The 19,928-nt window shown below is 53.6% G+C and overlaps 1 pseudogene; it reads right to left on the bottom strand.

Annotated features, from left to right (window-relative positions):
• Nucleotides 1-862: 862 nt before the first annotated feature.
• LOC138372939 (fibroin heavy chain-like) lies at nucleotides 863-19,628 on the bottom strand (annotated as a pseudogene).
• Nucleotides 19,629-19,928: the final 300 nt, after the last annotated feature.

Below are 19,928 nucleotides of genomic sequence, written 5' to 3'. Positions count from 1 at the left end.
TTGGGCGGTGACCATGGCAACGGGCAAGATGGCGGCCCGGCGTGGCCACCCGGGAGAATAATTTGGCTCAGGTATAAGGGCGTGATCGATGACCTGGCCCGCCCCCCACCACCTTCACCCTCCCGCCACACACCCGCCACACACACCCGCCACACACCCGCCACACACACCCGCCACACACACACCCGCCACACACACACCCGCCACACACACCCGCCACACACACCCGTGAAGTGAGTTGACATATATCTTTAACCTGAGAGAATCAACCGGTTCGTGGGTGTCAGTTATAGGTTTTTATATGGTTTATTTGTTATGGTTATATTTAGAGGTACTCAAGTTATTATTATACTGCGATATTAGCAAGTCGTTGTTTGTTTGTTTGTTTAGTGATGCAGGAGGGTTGGTGCTTCACCTGCTGCTTCACTCCCTGCTGCTTCACCTGCAGCTGCTTCACCTGCAGCTGCTTCACCTGCTGCTTCACTCCCTGCTGCTTCACCTGCTGCTGCTTCACCTGCTGCTTCACTCCCTGCTGCTTCACCTGCTGCTGCTTCACCTGCTGCTTCACTCCCTGCTGCTTCACCTGCTGCTGCTTCACCTGCTGCTGCTTCACCTGCTGCTTCACTCCCTGCTGCTTCACCTGCTGCTTCACTCCCTGCTGCTTCACCTGCTGCTGCTTCACCTGCTGCTTCACTCCCTGCTGCTTCACCTGCTGCTGCTTCACCTGCTGCTGCTTCACCTGCTGCTTCACTCCCTGCTGCTTCACCTGCTGCTGCTTCACCTGCTGCTTCACTCCCTGCTGCTTCACCTGCTGCTGCTTCACCTGCTGCTTCACTCCCTGCTGCTTCACCTGCTGCTTCACTCACTGCTGCTTCACTCGTTGCTGCTTCACCTGCTGCTGCTTCATCTGCTGCTGCTTCACCTGCTGCTGCTTCACCTGCTGCTGCTTCATCTGCTGCTGCTTCACGCCCTGCTGCTTCACTCCCTGAAGATTTACTCCCTGCTGCTTCACCTGCTGCTTCACTCCCTGCTGCTTCACTCCCTTCTGCTGCTTCATCTGCTGCTGCTTCACCTGCTGCTTCACTCCCTGCTGCTTCACCTGCTGCTGCTTCACTCCCTGCTGCTTCACTTGCTGCTGCTTCATCTGCTGCTGCTTCACTCCCTCCTGCTTCACCTGCTGCTGCTGCTTCAACTGCTGCTGCTTCACCAGCTGCTTCACTCCCTGCTGCTTCATTCCCTGCTGCTTCACTCCCTGCTGCTTCACTCCCTGCTGCTTCATCTGCTGCTTCACTCCCTGCTGCTTCACCTGCTGGTGCTTCACCTACTGCTGCTGCTTCACCTACTGCTGCTTCACCTGCTGCTGCTTCACCTGCTGGTGCTTCACCTGCTGGTGCTTCACCTGATGCTGCTTCACCTGATGCTGCTTCACCTGATGCTGCTTCACCTCCTGCTGCTTCACCTGCTGCTGCTTCACCTCCTGCTGCTTCACCTCCTGCTGCTTCACCTCCTGCTGCTGCTTCACCTGCTGCTGCTTCACCTGCTGCTGCTTCACCTGCTGCTGCTTCACCTGCTGCTGCTTCACCTGATGCTGCTTCACCTGCTGCTGCTTCACCTGCTGCTGCTTCACCTCCTGCTGCTTCACCTCCTGCTGCTTCACCTCCTGCTGCTTCACCTCCTGCTGCTGCTTCACCTCCTGCTGCTGCTTCACCTCCTGCTGCTGCTTCACCTCCTGCTGCTGCTTCACCTCCTGCTGCTGCTTTACCTGCTGCTGCTTCACCTGCTGCTGCTTCACCTCCTGCTGCTTCACCTCCTGCTGCTTCACCTCCTACTGCTTCATCTGCTGCTGCTGCACCTGCTGCTACACCTGCTGCTACACCTGCTGCTGCACCTACTGCTGCTGCACCTCCTGCTACATCTGCTGGAATACCTGCTGCTGCACCTGCTGCTAAACCTGCTGCTACACCTGCTGCTATACCTGCTGCCACACCTGCTGCTATACCTGCTGCTACACCAGCTGCTGCACCTGCTGCTACACCTGCTGACACACCTGCTGCTACACCTGCTGCCACACCTGCTGCTGCACTTGCTGCTACACCTGCTGCTGCACCTGCTGCTATACCTGCTGCTGCTGCACCTGCTGCTATACCTGCTGCTGCTGCACCTCCTGCTACACCTGCTGCTGCACCTGGTGCTACATCTGCTGCTGCACCTGCTGCTACACCTGCTGCTACACCTGCTGCTGCACCTGCTGCTGCACCTGCTGCTGCACCTGCTGCTGCACCTGCTGCTGCACCTGCTGCTGCACCTGCTGCTACACCTGCTTCCACACCTGCTGCTGCACCTGCTGCTACACCTGCTGCCACACCTGCTGCTACACCTGCTGCTATACCTGCTGCTGCTGCACCTCCTGCTACACCTGCTACTACACCTGCTGCTGCACCTGGTGCTACATCTGCTGTTGCACCGGCTGCTACACCTGCTGCTACACCTGCTGCTGCACCTGCTGCTGCACATCATGCTGCACCTGCTACTACACATGCTGCTACACCTGCTACTACACCTGCTGCTACACCTGCTGCTGCACCTCCTGCTGCTTTACCTACTGCTGCTGCACATACTGCTGTTGCACCTGCTGCTACACCTGCTGCTACACCTGCTGCTACATCCGCTGCTGCACCTACTGCTGCTGCACCTGCTGCTGCACCTACTGCTGCTGCACCTGCTGATGCACCTACTGCTGCTTGACCTGCTGCTACACATGCTTCTGCTGCACCTGCTGCTACACCTGATGCTGCATCTGCTCCTACACCTGCTGCTACACATGCTGCTTCACCTGCTGCTGCACCTGCTGCTGCACCTGCTGCTGCACGTGCTCCTACACCTGCTGCTACACCTGGTGCTTCACCTGCTGCTGCACCTGCTTCTACACCTGCTGCTACACCTGTTTCTGCACCTTATGCTGCTGCACCTACAGCTGCTTCACCCCCTGCTTCACCTGCTGCTACACCTGCTGCTGCACCTGCTGCTACACCTACTGCTGCTACGCCTGCTGCTACACCTGCTGCTGCACCTGCTGCTACATCGGCTGCTGCACCTGCTGTTACACCTGCTGCTACACCTACTGCTGCTGCACCTGCTGCTACACCTGCTGCTGCACCTGCTGTTGCACCTGCTGCTACACCTGCTGCTACACCTGCTGCTACACCTACTGCTACTGCATCTGCTGCTGCACCTGCTGCTGCACCTGCTGCTACACCTACTGCTGCTACACCTACTGCTGCTACACCTGCTGCAACACTTGCTGCAACACCTGCTGCTGCAACTGCTGCTGCACCTGCTGCTGCTACACCTACTGCAACACTTGCTGCAACACCTGCTGCTACACCTACTGCTGCTGCAACTGCTGCTTCACCTGCTGCTACACCTACTGCTGCTTCACTCCCTGCTGCTTCACTCCCTCCTGCTTCACCTGCTGCTGCTTCATCTGCTGCTGCTTCACTCCCTGCTGCTTCACTCCCTCCTGCTTCACCTGCTGCTACACCTACTGCTGCTTCACTCCCTGCTGCTTCACTCCCTCCTGCTTCACCTGCTGCTGCTTCATCTGCTGCTGCTTCACTCCCTGCTGCTTCACTCCCTGCTGCTTCATCTGCTGCTGCTTCACCTGCTGCTGCTTCACCTGCTGCTGCTAAACCTCCTGCTGCTTCACCTCCTGCTGCTGCTTCACTTGCTGCTGCTTCACCTGCTGCTGCTTCACCTGCTGCTGGTTCACTCCCTGCTGCTGCTTCATCTGCTGCTTCATTCCCTGCTGTTTCACTCCCTGCTGCTTCACTCCCTGCTGCTTCACTCAATGCTGCTTCACCTGCTTCTTCACTCCCTGCTGCTTCATCTGCTGCTTCTCTCCCTGCTGCTTCACCTGCTGCTGCTTCACCTGCTGCTTCACCTGCTGCTGCTTCACCTACTGCTGCTGCATCTGCTGCTTCACTCCCTGCTGCTTCACCTGCTGCTGCTTCATCTGCTGCTTCACCTGCTGCTGCTTCATCTGCTGCTTCACTCCCTGCTGCTTCACCTGCTGTTGCTTCACCTACTGCTGCTGCTTCACCTGCTGCTGCTTCACCTGCTGCTGCTTCACCTGCTGCTGCTTCACCTGCTGCTGCTTCATCTGCTGCTTCACTCCCTGCTGCTTCACCTGCTGCTGCTTCACCTACTGCTGCTGCTTCACTTGCTGCTGCTTCATCTGCTGCTTCACTCCCTGCTGCTTCACCTGCTGCTGCTTCACCTACTGCTGCTGCTTCACCTGCTGCTGCTTCACCTGCTGCGGCTTCACCTGCTGCTGCTTCACCTGCTGCTGCTTCACCTGCTGCTGCTTCACCTCCTGCTGCTTCACCTCCTGCTGCTTCACCTGCTGCTGCTTCACCTCCTGCTGCTGCTTCACCTCCTGCTGCTGCTTCACCTGCTGCTGCTTCACGCCCTGCTGCTTCACCTGCTGCTGCTTCACCTGCTGCTGCTTCATCTGCTGCTTCACCTACTGCTGCTGCTTCACCTGCTGGTGCTTCACCTGCTGCTTCACCTGCTGCTGCTTCACTTCCTGCTGCTTGACCTGCTGCTGTTTCACCTGCTGCTGCTTTACCTGCTGCTGCTTCACCTGCTGCTGCTTCACCTGCTGCTGCTGCTTCACCTGCTGCTACTTCACCTCCTGCTGCTTCACCTGCTGCTGCTGCTTCACCTGCTGCTGCTTCACCTGCTGCTACTTCACCTGCTGCTGCTTCACCTGCTGCTGCTTCACCTGCTGCTACTTCACCTGCTGCTGCTTCACCTCCTGCTGCGTCACCTCCTCCTGCTTCATCTGCTGCTGCTTCACCTGCTGCTGCGCCTGCTGCTGCACCTGCTGCTACACCTGCTGCTACACCTGCTGCTGCACCTACTGCTGCTGCACCTGCTGCTACACCTGCTGCTATACCTGCTGCACCTGCTGCTACACCTGCTGCTATACCTGCTGCTGCACCTGCTGCCACACCTGCTGCTGCACCTGCTGCTACACCTGCTGCTATACCTGCTGCTACACCTGCTGCTGCACCTGCTGCTACAACTGCTGCCACACACGCTGCTGCACCTGCTGCTACACCTGCTGCTGCGCCTGCTGCTACCTGCTGCTATACATGCTGCTGCTGCACCTCCTGCTACACCTGCTACTACACCTGCTTCTGCACCTGGTGCTACACCTGCTGCTGCACCTGCTGCTACACCTGCTGCTGCACCTTTTGCTACACCTGCTGCTGCACATCCTGCTGCACCTGCTAGTACACATGCTGCTACACCTGCTGCTATACCTGCTGCTGCACCTCCTGCTGCTTTACCTACTGCTGCTGCACCTGCTGCTGCACCTACTGATGTTGCACCTTGTTACGGCCCTCTCGGGACGCAACGGGGTTCTCACTCTGATGTTGTTAGAGGAAGTTATATGTATCCGTTCCCAAGCCAGCAGTGGCTATCAAGGGATGAGATCCGTGATGCAAGTAACTTAAAAGGGAGTAGGGAAAGAAAGTTACGAACTTAATATTATAATGTTCACCATCACCGACTAAAGATATAGAATAAAAGAGTACACAAGGGGGAGGGGTATTAACACTTTACAAGGGGATCATGCACAATCTAGTCTTCTGCTGAAGACTCTTGATCAAGAAGCTAGGTGCTGAGTCCGCGGTGCTTTCTTCGTGGCCTCAAGACGTGTCCTCTGAGAATACCGAGCCTACCCGGGCCACAGGTCAGCCAAAACGCCGGTCCACTGGGGGCACCGTCGTGGAGGCCGTCAACCACACGTCCAGCTGGTCTGCTGGCAGGTACTGAGCCACCAAGGCTGGTACGGCCACTCCACGAACGATATAAGGGGTACGCCCTAGACAGGAGTCTCGTGTGATATCACCAATCACCCTCCTGTCCTCAATACCCCAGTGGATTATTGTCTCCAACAGTCGGTCCCGGGTAAATCCTTTCACTGCCACTCCACTGGCAGGCTAACACACCACAGTGTTCTTCCGGGGGGACGACGTCACAACAGCTGCAGCAAACTTCACCGTATGGAGACTGGCTGCCTCGGGTAGACTGACTCGACTCCCATCACAGTAGTCCCAGGTCGACTCTGTAAACAGACACGTCATCAATAACCGGGACACTAATACATCTCACTTACGGGCTCGGGCACAAACACCTGACGTATCCAGTCCATAGATGGCGCTGTCGTCGGAGCATCACCTCACCAGAGGTCAGGAGCGGCGGTGTTGAGCGCTGAACCAGACTGGAAACTGGTCCTCGAGGCCAGTACTCGCTGTCCTCACTAGGTGTCGTCGTCCGTTTGGCGGGGGTTTCGGGAGCTGACCCACAGATGGCGTAGTTGTTACTGCTCCTTGCTCGGACGCTGAATCCGGGTTCGTAACACCTCCCCACCAAAAAGAATTTGGTTTGGGGTTCTATAAAAAGAAACACAAACCAAATTAGCATGGCGACACAACTCCAAATGGACTTACTTATACTATGAACTGGAGTGATGAGGCTGTCTCGTCCACAGAACTTTTCTACTAGCCATTTCCGGCACAACGGGAACTTGCAGATAGAAGGCAATGATCTGCCTGACGTAATCTTCCACACCTCCTCTGCGATGGCAAACAGGGGCATCATCTCACACCTCTCTAGTAAGGATCCGTGTAGACACGATCTAGGGTGACTCGACACTTCTCTGCGTCGAGGCACCGATGACGGCTGATCACAGACGGCATTTCTGGTACCAGTCCGATGGTCCTTCAGGGAGACAGGAACCTGGAATACAGGGGTCTGATAATTCAGAGTGATCGCGACTGTGGGTAAGCCAATACTTACAGCATACCCTACTAGGTTCACACCTAGTCCCAATAGGGCTGCTTGTACGTCGCAGATGGCATTCGCTCTGCCACCGTCAGGTCGACCAACGTTCCGCATAACGCTGTGTTGAGGCTCAGCAGTCACGCGGGGGGCGTCAACCTGTCGGAAACAGTCACTCATATTATCACATATCGTACCTCCTGTATCATCTATTACCTCCCAGGTCCCTTCTTCAACTGCAACACTTGCAGTACAAATCTCCAATCCCTGGGACCTCTTCGCGATGTTCATGGGAGCCATCATTCGTCGGGTCGTCCACCGGTCCTCACTGAGAGCACAAAGAACACATAGGAGAACAAAACAAAATACTGGTAGGAAACATTTGGTAAGTCGAGGGATAAGTTTCCTGAGCTTGTCATGTCCATAGCCGGCACCATCCACTAGCCTGGCTTGGACCAAAGAGGGCACTAGACCTTTTGAACACACCTCACATACCTCTGACGTCTGGGGAATCTCTGGCTGGTTCACTACATGCTGTAACTTGCCATACCGCAAGCACACATCCGCCTTCGCTCCAGACTCGTTGGTATCCGTGGGTGTCTGCACACAAGGCCTCTTTTCTAGCTCAGGTACTTCTGCCATCGTAACCTCATGTTCCTTGTCGAGAGAAGAATCAAGAGACACTGCTAGATAACTGTCGATCTGCGGGGGAGAGGACAAATTAGACATGTTCAAATCCGGGTCTGTCTTTACCTGGACATTACCATTGCCTGTTACCTCAGACCGTGCTGTTCCGGTAGACTCGTCCGCAACCTTGGGATGATTGGTGCTCCAATCGGTCACCAAGTCGTTGGCTAGTACCACGTCAATCCCAGCCACAGGGAGGGTATCGACTACTGCCAACGCACATGTGCCGCTGAAATAAGGCGAGCCGAGATGTACTGGCACTAAGGGGGCGATGTACTGCGTCCTTGGAAACCCAACCAGGACAACCTCTTGTCTCCCGTCCACACTTACTCCCTCGGGTACCGAGCTCTTCACGATCAGGGACTGGGCTGCTCCACTATCTCTGAGCACTACAACTGATCTACCAGTATGATCACTCGTTACATACCCGGTTGAAGTGTGAGGGGCCAACAAACTTGGTCCTTCCTGCGTCGTCGTAGACTGGTTTCCTGCTGGTGATGTTCCACAGCTCATCATCATCACCTCCCTTCGTGCGCTGCCACCTCTTCTGCCTCGGCACCTAGCAGCTACGTGCCCTTTCTGCCCACAAGTCCAGCACACCATATTCCTCCTTGGACTACTAGGACTTGTTCTTCGGGGGCTACTTGGGGGCGTCTTCTTAGCGCTTCGTGGGACGAGAGTCTCTTCATCGTCCTGAGGTCTGTCAAACCGGCGCTGGTAATTTCTCGGGACGTACTTAGCAGACGGCCTATGAGTCAGGATATACTCTTCAGCCATGGTGGCTGCTGCACTCAAGGTCTCCACCTGCTGTTCCTCTAAGTACGTCTTGAGGTCTCCAGATAAACAATCCTTGAAGTCCTCGAGCAGAATCAGCTGCTCGAGGTCTGCCTTGGTCTCCACCTTCCGAGAGGCACACCATTCCTGGAAAAGTCGCTCCTTGATTGTAGCGAATTCGGTGAAAGTGTGCTCTGAGGTCTTCTTCAGGTTTCTAAACTTCTGCCTGTAAGCCTCAGGTACCAATTGGTACGCCATGAGCACGACCTTCTTCACCTTGTCATAATCGCCGGAGTCGTCAAGGGATAACGTAGAGTAGGCGATTTGGGCCTTCCCAGTCAAGACTGACTATCATGATGGCCCAATTCTCCCTTGGCCACTCCAAAGAGGCAGCGACTTTCTCGAAGGCTGCAAAGAATTTTGACACTTCCTTCTCATGGAATTTGGGGACCATTTTGATGTTGCGTACCGGATCGAAGCTACTGGTGTCCGTTGTTGGCCTCCGACCACCGCCTAATCGAAATACTTCTAGTTCATGTTGTCTCTGTCTTTCGTTTTCCTCTCTCTCTCGCTGTTCTCTTTCTCGTTTCTCTTCTCTCTCTCGCTCTTCTCTCTCGCGTCTCTCTTCTCTTTCTCGTCTCTCTTCTCTTTCTCGTCTCTCTTCTCTTTCTCGTTCTTCTCTTTCTCGTTTCTCTTCTCTTTCTCGTTCTTCTCTTTCTCGTTTCTCTTCTCTTTCTCGTTCTTCTTTCCTTTCTTCCAATTCTAAACGCCTCATCGCCATTTCCTTATCTTTCATCTCCATCTCTATCTTTTAATTCTCGTTCTAATTCTAACTTCTTCCACTCTATCTCGCGATTGATCTCTAGGGCACGCATCTTGACTGTTAGGAAGCTGATATTAAGCTCGCCTGCATCACTGTCAACGTCGCTGCCCTTATCTTCCTTTTCCGTGGAAGCTATGTCTGCACTTTCCTTTGTACTAGGAGTCTCGCCTTCCTGTTTCTCTTCTGCCTTCAGGTGCCGGTGAACCTTGGACAAGATCTCCACACGGGAATCACTGGCACGGATCTTGATCTCCAGGTAGGCGCTCACTAGTACAAGCTCTGGTTTGCTCAAATATCTTAATCTGGCAAGACAATCCTCTCTGTTCAGAAAAGCCTGAACCTCGTCCAGATCATCGATGGTAGCTTTGTCTGCCATTGTCACAGATGGAACACTTAGCACTTAACACACTGCTTACACGTTAGCACTTAACACACCAAGCACTGTTCTACGCCAATATTGCACTTTATCGCACTAAACACTGCACTTGCCAATATTGCACGTAATCACTTCGGGCACCACACTACCCAATATTGCACTGAATCCAAGCGAACACTTCGCTCTACAATATTGCACTGAATCACTGAGCACCGCACTAGTCAATATTGCACTTAATCGCTTAATCACAGCGAGCACCGCACTGCACAATATCGCACTTAGTCACTCTGAGCACCGCACAGGACGTATAACGTCACAATCGTCACACAGGGGGAATTATTTACAGGGATTACGCCACTTCACCATCCCTGTCAAACATACTTAACAAGGGGACGGATCCCGCTGGGGATGCCAATTATGTTATGGCCCTCTCGGGACGCAACGGGGTTCTCACTCTGATGTTGTTAGAGGAAGTTATATGTATCCGTTCCCAAGCCAGCAGTGGCTATCAAGGGATGAGATCCGTGACGCAAGTAACTTAAAAGGGAGTAGGGAAAGAAAGTTAAGAACTTAATATTATAATGTTCACCATCACCGATTAAAGATATAGAATAAAAGAGTACACAAGGGGGAGGGGTATTAACACTTTACAAGGGGATCATGCACAATCTAGTCTTCTGCTGAAGACTCTTGATCAAGAAGCTAGGTGCTGAGTCCGCGGTGCTTTCTTCGTGGCCTCAAGACGTGTCCTCTGAGAATACCGAGCCTACCCGGGCCACAGGTCAGCCAAAACGCCGGTCCACTGGGGGCACCGTCGTGGAGGCCGTCAACCACACGTCCAGCTGGTCTGCTGGCAGGTACTGAGCCACCAAGGCTGGTACGGCCACTCCACGAACGATATAAGGGGTACGCCCTAGACAGGAGTCTCGTGTGATATCACCAATCACCCTCCTGTCCTCAATACCCCAGTGGATTATCGTCTCCAACAGTCGGTCCCGGGTAAATCCTTTCACTGCCACTCCACTGGCAGGCTAACACACCACAGTGTTCTTCCGGGGGGACGACGTCACAACAGCTGCAGCAAACTTCACCGTATGGAGACTGGCTGCCTCGGGTAGACTGACTCGACTCCCATCACAGTAGTCCCAGGTCGACTCTGTAAACAGACACGTCATCAATAACCGGGACACTAATACATCTCACTTACGGGCTCGGGCACAAACACCTGACGTATCCAGTCCATAGATGGCGCTGTCGTCGGAGCACCACCTCACCAGAGGTCAGGAGCGGCGGTGTTGAGCGCTGAACCAGACTGGAAACTGGTCCTCGAGGCCAGTACTCGCTGTCCTCACTAGGTGTCGTCGTCCGTTTGGCGGGGGTTTCGGGAGCTGACCCACAGATGGCGTAGTTGTTACTGCTCCTTGCTCGGACGCTGAATCCGGGTTCGTAACACACCTGCTGCTACACCTGCTGCTACATCCGCTGCTGAACCTACTGCTGCTGCACCTACTGCTGCTTCACCTGCTGATGCACCTTCTGCTGCTTGACCTGCTGCTACACCTGCTTCTGCTGCACCTGCTTCTACACCTGCTGCTGCACCTGCTCCTACACCTGCTGCTTCACCTGCTGCTGCACCTGCTCCTACACCTGCTGCTACACCTGGGGCTTCACCTGCTGCTGCCCCTGCATCTACACCTGCTGCTACACCTGTTTCTGCACCTTATGCTGCTGCACCTACAGCTGCTTCACCAGCTGCTTCACCTGCTGCTACACCTACTGCTACAGTTGCTGCTACCCCTGCTGCTACACCTGCTGCTGCACCTGCTGCTTCACCTGCTGCTACATCTGCTGCTGCACCTGCTGTTACCCCTGCTGCTACACCTACTGCTGCACTTGCTGCTGCACCTACTGCTGCTACACCTGCTGCTACACCTGCTGCTGCACCTGCTGCTACACCTGCTGCTACATCTGCTGCTGCACCTGCTGTTGCACCTGCAGCTACACCTGCTCCTACACCTGCTGCTGCACCTGCTGCTACACCTGCTGCTACACCTACTGCTGCTGCACCTGCTGCTACACCTGCTGCTGCATCTGCTGTTGCACCTACTGCTACACTTGCTGCTACACCTGCTGCTACACCTGCTGCTACACCTGCTGCTACAACTACTGCTACTGCATCTGCTGCTACACCTGCTGCTGCACCTGCTGTTGCACCTGCTGCTACACCTGCTGCAACACCTTTTGCTACACCTGCTGCTGCACCTGCTGCTGCACCTACTGCTGCTGCACCTGCTGCTACACCTACTGTTGCACCTGCTGCTACACCTGCTGCTACACCTACTGCTGATACACCTGCTGCTACACTTGCTGCTACACCTGCTGCTACACCTACTGCTGCTTCACCTGCTGCTACACCTACTGCTGCTTCACCTGCTGCTGCACCTAGTGCTGTTTCACCTGCTGCTACACCTACTGCTGCTGCACCTGCTGTTACACCTGCTGCTGCTGCACCTGCTGCTACAGTTACTGCTGCTTCACCTGCTGCTACACCTACTGCTGCTGCACCTGCTGCTGCACCTACTGCTGCTTCACCTGCTGCTGCACCTGCTGCTACACCTGCTGCTGCACCGGCTGCTGCTGCACCTGCGGCTGCTGCACCTGCTGCTACACGTACTGCTGCGGCACCTGCTACTGCACCTACTGCTACACCTGCTGCTGCTGCACCTGCTGCTGCACCGGCTGCTGCTGCACCTGCTACTACACCTGCTGCTGCTGCACCTGCTGCTGCACCTGCTGATACACCTGCTGCTGCATCTGCTACTGCACCTGCTGCAGCTGCAGTTTCTGCTGCCTCGGCTGCTGCACCTGCTGCTGCACCTGCTGCTACACCGGCTACTGCACCTGCTGCTGCTGCACCTGTTGCTGCACCTGCTGCTGCACCAGCTACTACACCGGCTGCTGCTCCTGCTGCTGCTGCACCTGCTGCTGCTGCACTTGCTGCTGCACCTGCTGCTACACCGGCTGCTGCTGCACCTGCTGCTGCTGCTACACCTGCTGCTGCTGCCCCTGCTGCTACACCTGCTGCTGCTGCACCTGCTGCTACACCTACTGCTGCTTCACCTGCTATTGCACCTGCTGCTGCTGCACCTGCTGCTACACTTGCTGCTGCTGCACCTGCTGCTACACCTACTGCTGCTACACCTACTGCTGCTTCACCTGCTACTGCACCTGCTGCTACACCTGCTGCTGCTGCTGCACCTGCTGCTGCACCTACTGCTGCTGCACCTGCAGCTGCACCTGCTGCTACACCGGCTGCTGCACCTGCTGCTGCTGCACCTGCTGCTGCTACACCTGCTGCTGCTGCACCTGCTACTGCACCTGCTGCTACACCGGCTGCTGCACCTGCTGCTGCACCTGCTGCTGCACCTGCTGCTGCACCTTCTGCTATACCAGCTGCTGCACCTGTTGTTGCTGCACCTGCTGCTGCTGCACCTGTTGCTGCTGCACCTGCTGCTGCACCTGCTGCTACACCGGCTGCTACACCTACTGCTGCACTTGCTGCTGCACCTGCTGCTACACCTGCTGCTGCACCTACTGCTGCACCTACTGCTGCTACACCTGCTGCTGCACCTGCTGCTGCTACACCTGCTGCTCCACTTCTGCTGCACCTGCTGCTGCACCTGCTGCTACACCTGCTGCTGCACCTGCTGCTGTACCTACTGCTGCTACACCTGCTGCTGCACCTACTGCTGCATCTGCTCCTGCACCTGATGCTGCACCTACTGCTGCACCTGCTGCTGCACCTACTGCTGCATCTGCTGCTGCACCTGCTGCTCCACCTACTGCTGCACCAGCTGCTGCACCTGCTGCTGCACCTACTGCTGCACCTGCTGCTGCACCTACTGCGGCATCTGCTGCGGCCACTGCTGCTGCACCTGCTGCTGCACCTACTGCTGCATCTGCTGCTGCACCTACTGCGGCATCTGCTGCTGCACCTGCTGCTCCACCTACTGCTGCACCAGCTGCTGCACCTGCTGCTGCACCTACTGCTGCGTCTGCTGCTGCACCTACTGCTGCACCTGCTGCTGCACCTGCTGCTGCACCTACTGCTGCATCTGCTGCCGCACCAACTGCTGCACCTACTGCTGCACCTGCTGCTGCACCTTCTGCTGCATCCGCTGCTGCACCTGCTGTTGCACCTGCTGCTGCACCTGATGCTGCACCTACTGCTGCACCTGCTGCTGCTCCTACTGCTGCATCTGCTACTGCACTTACTGCTGCACCTGCTTCTGCACCTGCTGTTGCACCTGCTACTGCACCGGCTGCTGCACCTACTTCTGCTACATCTGCTGTTGCACCTGCTGCTGCACCTACTGCTTCACCTGCTGTTGCACCTGCTGCTGCACCTGCTGCTGCACCTACTGCTGCTACATCTGTTGCTGCACCTGCTGCTTCACCTGCTGCTGCACCTACTGTTGCTACACCTGCTGCTGCACCTGCTGGTACACCTGCTGCTACACCTACTGCTTCACCTGCTGCTTCACCTACTGCTTCACCTACTGCTGCTACACCTGCTGCTACACCTGCTGCTACACCTGCTGCTACACCTGCTGCTACAAATGCTGCTACACCTGCTGCTGCACCTGCTGCTTCACCTGCTGCTACACCTGCTGCTGCACCTGCTGCTGTACCTACTGCTGCATCTGCTGCTGCACCTGCTGCTGCACCTACTGCTCCTACACCTGCTGCTGCACCTACTGCTGCACCTGCTGCTGCATCTGCTGCTGCACCCACTGCTGCATCTGCTGCTGCACCTGCTGCTGCACCTACTGCTGCACATACTGCTGCACCTGTTGCTGCTGCACCTGCTGCTGCACCTGCTGCTACACCGGCTGCTACACCTACTGCTGCACCTGCTGCTACACCTGCTGCTGCACCTGCTAATACACCTCCTGCTTCACCTCCTGCTGCACCTATTGCTGCTACACCTGCTGCTGCACCTGCTGCTACACCTGCTGCTGCACCTACTGCTGCACCTACTGCTGCTACACCTGCTGCTGCACCAGCTGCTGCTACACCTGCTGCTCCACCAGCTGTTGTTCACCTGCTGCTGCACCTGCTGCTACACCTGCTGCTGCACTTGCTGCTGTACCTACTGCTGCTACACCTGCTGCTGCACCTGCTGCTGCACCTACTGCTGCATCTGCTGCTGCACCTGATGCTGCACCTACTGCTGCATCTGCTGCTGCACCTACTGCGGCATCTGCTGCTGCACCTGCTGCTGCACCTACTGCTGCACCTGCTGCTGCACCTACTGCTGCATCTGCTGCTGCACCTACTGCTGCACCTGCTGCTGCTGCACCTGCTGCTGAACCTACTGCTGCACCTGCTGCTGCACCTACTGCTGCATCTGCTGCGGCCCCTGCTGCTGCACCTACCGCTGCATCTGTTGCTGCACCTACTGCTGCACCTGCTGCTGCACCTACTGCTGCATCTGCTGCTGCCCCTGCTGCTCCACCTACTGCTGCACCAGCTGCTGCACCTGCTGCTGTACCTACTGCTGCACCCTGCTGCTGCACCTACTGCTGCATCTGCTGCGGCCCCAGCTGCTGCACCTACTGCTGCGTCTGCTGCTGCACCTACTGCTGCACCTGCTGCTGCACCTGCTGCTGCACCTGCTGCAGCGCCTACTGATGCATCTGCTGCTGCACCTACTGCTGCACCTACTGCTGCACCTGCTGCTGCACCAACTGTTGCATCCGCTGCTGCACCTGCTGCTGCACCTGATGCTGCACCTACTGCTGCATCTGCTACTGAACTTACTGCTGCACCTGCTTCTGCACCTGCTGTTGCACCTGCTACTGCACCGGCTGCTGCACCTACTGCTGCTACATCTGCTGTTGCACCTGCTGCTGCACCTGCTGCTTCACCTGCTGTTGCACCTGCTGCTGCACCTGCTGCTGCACCTACTGCTGCTACATCTGTTGCTGCACCTGCTGCTTCACCTGCTGCTGCACCTACTGTTGCTACAACTGCTGCTGCACCTGCTGTTACACCTGCTGCTACACCTACTGCTTCACCTGCTGCTTCACCTACTGCTGCTACACCTGCTGCTACACCTGCTGCTACACCTGCTGCTACACCTGCTGCTGCACCTGCTGCTTCACCTGCTGCTGCACCTACTGCTGCACCTACTGCTGCTACACCTGCTGCTGCACCTGCTGCTACACCTGCTGCTGCACCTTCTGCTACACCTGCTGCTACACCTGCTGCTGCACCTGCTGCTGTACCTACTGCTGCATCTGCTGCTGCACCTGCTGCTGCACCTACTGCTCCTACACCTGCTGCTGCACCTACTGCTGCACCTGCTGCTGCATCTGCTGCTGCACCCACTGCTGCATCTGCTGCTGCACCTGCTGCTGCACCTACTGCTGCACATACTGCTGCACATACTGCTGCACCTGCTGCTGCACCTACTGCTGCACTTGCTGCTTCATTTGCTGCTGCACCTACTGCTGCACCTGTTGCTGCACCTGCTGCTGTACCTACTGCTGCATCGGCTGCTGCACCTACTGCTGCTCCTGCTGCTGCACCTACTGCTGCATCTGCTGCTGCACCTGCTGCTGCACCAACTGCTGCACCTGCTGCTGCACCTACTGCTGCTACACCTGCTGCTTCACCTGCTGCTCCACCTACTGCTGCACCTGCTGCTGCACCTGCTGCTTCACCTACTGCTGCACCTGCTGCTGCACCTACTGCTGCATCTGCTGCTGCCCCTGCTGCTGCATCTGCTGCTGCACCTACTGCTGCACCTGCTGCTGCACCTGCTGCTGCACCTGCTGCTGCACCTACTGCTGCATCTGCTGCTGCACCTACCGCTGCACCTACTGCTGCACCTGCTGCTGCACCTACTGCTGCATCCGCTGCTGCACCTGCTGCTGCACCTGCTGCTGCACCTTCTGCTGCATCTGCTGGTGCACCTGCTGCTACACCTGCTGCTGCATCTACTGCTGCTACACCTGCTGCTACACCTGCTGCTACACCTGCTGCTGCACCTGCTGCTACACCTGCTGCTGCACCTGCTGCTACACTTTAACGATGTTGACACTTGGTGTATTCCAACACTTTCACAAATAATAATAATAATAATAGATAATAATAAATTTTTATTCAGGTAAAGTACATACATACAAGGTAAGATACCAAAGTTGATGGACTTATAGATAGAGCTAGTACATACAATGCCTAAAGCCACTATTACGCAAAGCGTTTCAGGCAGGAAAAACACTAAGACTAAAACTTAATACTAATTGAGATTAAAGTATAAATTGTGTTAAGAAAAATAAGAAAAGAATGGAAAAAAGGGGGGGGGGAACATGGCAGAAAAAAAGCAAAAATACAATTTGGTCAACAAACAGCATTGTTTAAAACAGAAGACATGGGTTGACATTTTGGAGTGAGGTAGGTTACATTGAGTTAATTAGGTAGTGTTTAGTTTTTATCTTAAACTGGTTGAGAGAGGTACAGTCTTTAACATGATTGGGAAGGTCATTCCACATTCTGGGTCCCTTGATTTGTAAAGCATTTCTAGTTTGACTAAGACGTACTCTAGGAATATCAAATAGGTATTTGTTTCTGGTGTGGTGCTCATGGGATGTGTTACAACCTTCTAGGAAGCTGTTGACACCTGGATGTTGAGGAATCAGCGGTGAAGGGAGAGAAGGCAACCGGATGTGTATTAGGCTGAGCAAGACTCCTCTAGGTCCCGGGCGAGGCAGCCATGTAGCCTCCTGCCTCACAGTCGCCGTTTTAACGGAATCGATCAATCCCTTGAAATTTTACGTACAGGAAGGTTATCTTGAGATGATTTCGGGGCTTTAGTGTCCCCGCGGCCCGGTCCTCGACCAGGCCTCCACCCCCAGGAAGCAGCCCGTGACAGCTGACTAACACCCAGGTACCTATGTTACTGCTAGGTAACAGGGGCATAGGGTGAAAGAAACTCTGCCCATTGTTTCTCGCCGGCGCCTGGGATCGAACCCAGGACCACAGGATCACAAGTCCAGTGTGCTGTCCGCTCGGCCGACCGGCTCCCTAACTGAACTGAAGTTAGGAGGAGACACTGAAGCAAAGTAAAATTTGACGTATTGTAAAGCAAATAAAAATTTGGCGTATTGTAAAGAAAAGTAAAATTTGACGTATTGTAAAGTAAGGTAAAATTACACGTACTGTGAAGCAAAGTAAAATTTAACGTACTGTGAAGCAAAGTAAAATTACACGTACTGTGAAGCAAAGTAAAATTACACGTACTGTGAAGCAAAGTAAAATTTAACGTACTGTGAAGCAAAGTAAAATTACACGTACTGTGAAGCAAAGTAAAATTACACGTACTGTGAAGCAAAGTAAAATTACACGTACTGTGAAGCAAAGTAAAATTACACGTACTGTGAAGCAAAGTAAAATTACACGTACTGTGAAGCAAAGTAAAATTACACGTACTGTGAAGCAAAGTAAAATTACACGTACTGTGAAGCAAAGTAAAATTACACGTACTGTGAAGCAAAGTAAAATTACACGTACTGTGAAGCAAAGTAAAATTACACGTACTGTGAAGCAAAGTAAAATTACACGTACTGTGAAGCAAAGTAAAATTTAACGTACTGTGAAGCAAAGTAAAATTACACGTACTGTGAAGCAAAGTAAAATTACACGTACTGTGAAGCAAAGTAAAATTACACGTACTGTGAAGCAAAGTAAAATTACACGTACTGTGAAGCAAAGTAAAATTACACGTACTGTGAAGCAAAGTAAAATTTAACGTACTGTGAAGCAAAGTAAAATTACACGTACTGTGAAGCAAAGTAAAATTACACGTACTGTGAAGCAAAGTAAAATTACACGTACTGTGAAGCAAAGTAAAATTACACGTACTGTGAAGCAAAGTAAAATTACACGTACTGTGAAGCAAAGTAAAATTACACGTACTGTGAAGCAAAGTAAAATTACACGTACTGTGAAGCAAAGTAAAATTACACGTACTGTGAAGCAAAGTAAAATTACACGTACTGTGAAGCAAAGTAAAATTACACGTACTGTGAAGCAAAGTAAAATTACACGTACTGTGAAGCAAAGTAAAATTTAACGTACTGTGAAGCAAAGTAAAATTACACGTACTGTGAAGCAAAGTAAAATTACACGTACTGTGAAGCAAAGTAAAATTACACGTACTGTGAAGCAAAGTAAAATTACACGTACTGTGAAGCAAAGTAAAATTACACGTACTGTGAAGCAAAGTAAAATTACACGTACTGTGAAGCAAAGTAAAATTACACGTACTGTGAAGCAAAGTAAAATTACACGTACTGTGAAGCAAAGTAAAATTTAACGTACTGTGAAGCAAAGTAAAATTACACGTACTGTGAAGCAAAGTAAAATTTAACGTACTGTGAAGCAAGGAAAACAATAATACGTACCTGAAGCAAGGTAAAATTAGACATACAATGAAGCAAGGTAAAAAAATTCATGGACCATGAAGCAAGGTAAAATTTGACTTACCGTGAAGCAAGGTAAAATTACCGTTACCTTGAGGTTACCTTGAGGTGCTTCCGGGGCTTAGCGTCCCCGCGGCCCGGTCGTCGACCAGGCCTCTCCAGACCGTGAAGCAAGGTAAAATTAATGTCGACATCTTATTTCGATGTAACTTTTACAAGACGCATATTCTCTGCTTGTATTCTTCTTGAGTCATTCACTGACGCTTTATAAAGTTGCTTTCCCTGACCTCGTAATCTGTGGTGAGGTGTGCACAATAACTCTCACCTGGTATATCCACTTCACTTGGCTACCAGTGAGTTACCAGTGTTCATAACACTGGTAACTCACCAGTCACGGCAGTCGGGTCACAACTGCATGGTCCTGGGTTCGATTCCCGAAACAGGGCAGACGTTTGAGCATGTTTCCATTCACCTGATGTCTGTTTTCACCTAGCAGTAAGTTGGCCTAGCCCTAGGCCAACTTACCTAGGTCCCCAACTTAAGCCTAGGTCCCTTTTCACCTAGGCCAGTAGTTGGCCTAGGTAGGGGGACGGGATCTAAACTAGTTTAACTAAGTTAACCCTTCCATCTCTGCCCGCAGGATGCCACGGCCGCAGGGCGGGAAGACAGCGCCTCCAAGCGGCCACAACAGGAACCCACCAGATAAACAAAAAATGCCGCCAAAAAGCCAAGACAAAAAGGGTGACAAAGGCGGCAAAAAGAAATCAAAGAAAAAGTCTTCAAAAGACTCTGCGGGAGGTTAGTTTGTTTTGTTTGTATATTTGACTACTGTCTATTCAACAAATATTTATGTTCATTCTAGGTAAGATATATTACCATTGTCTATAAGAGAGAATGTTTGTTTATCTGTTTGTCTGTATATGCATGG

The sequence above is a fragment of the Procambarus clarkii genome, chromosome 40 (genome assembly GCF_040958095.1).
Source record: "Procambarus clarkii isolate CNS0578487 chromosome 40, FALCON_Pclarkii_2.0, whole genome shotgun sequence".
Classification (NCBI taxonomy): domain Eukaryota; kingdom Metazoa; phylum Arthropoda; class Malacostraca; order Decapoda; family Cambaridae; genus Procambarus; species Procambarus clarkii.
The sequence above is the reverse complement of the archived record's forward strand: the minus strand, read 5'-3'. Positions and strand labels throughout refer to the sequence as shown.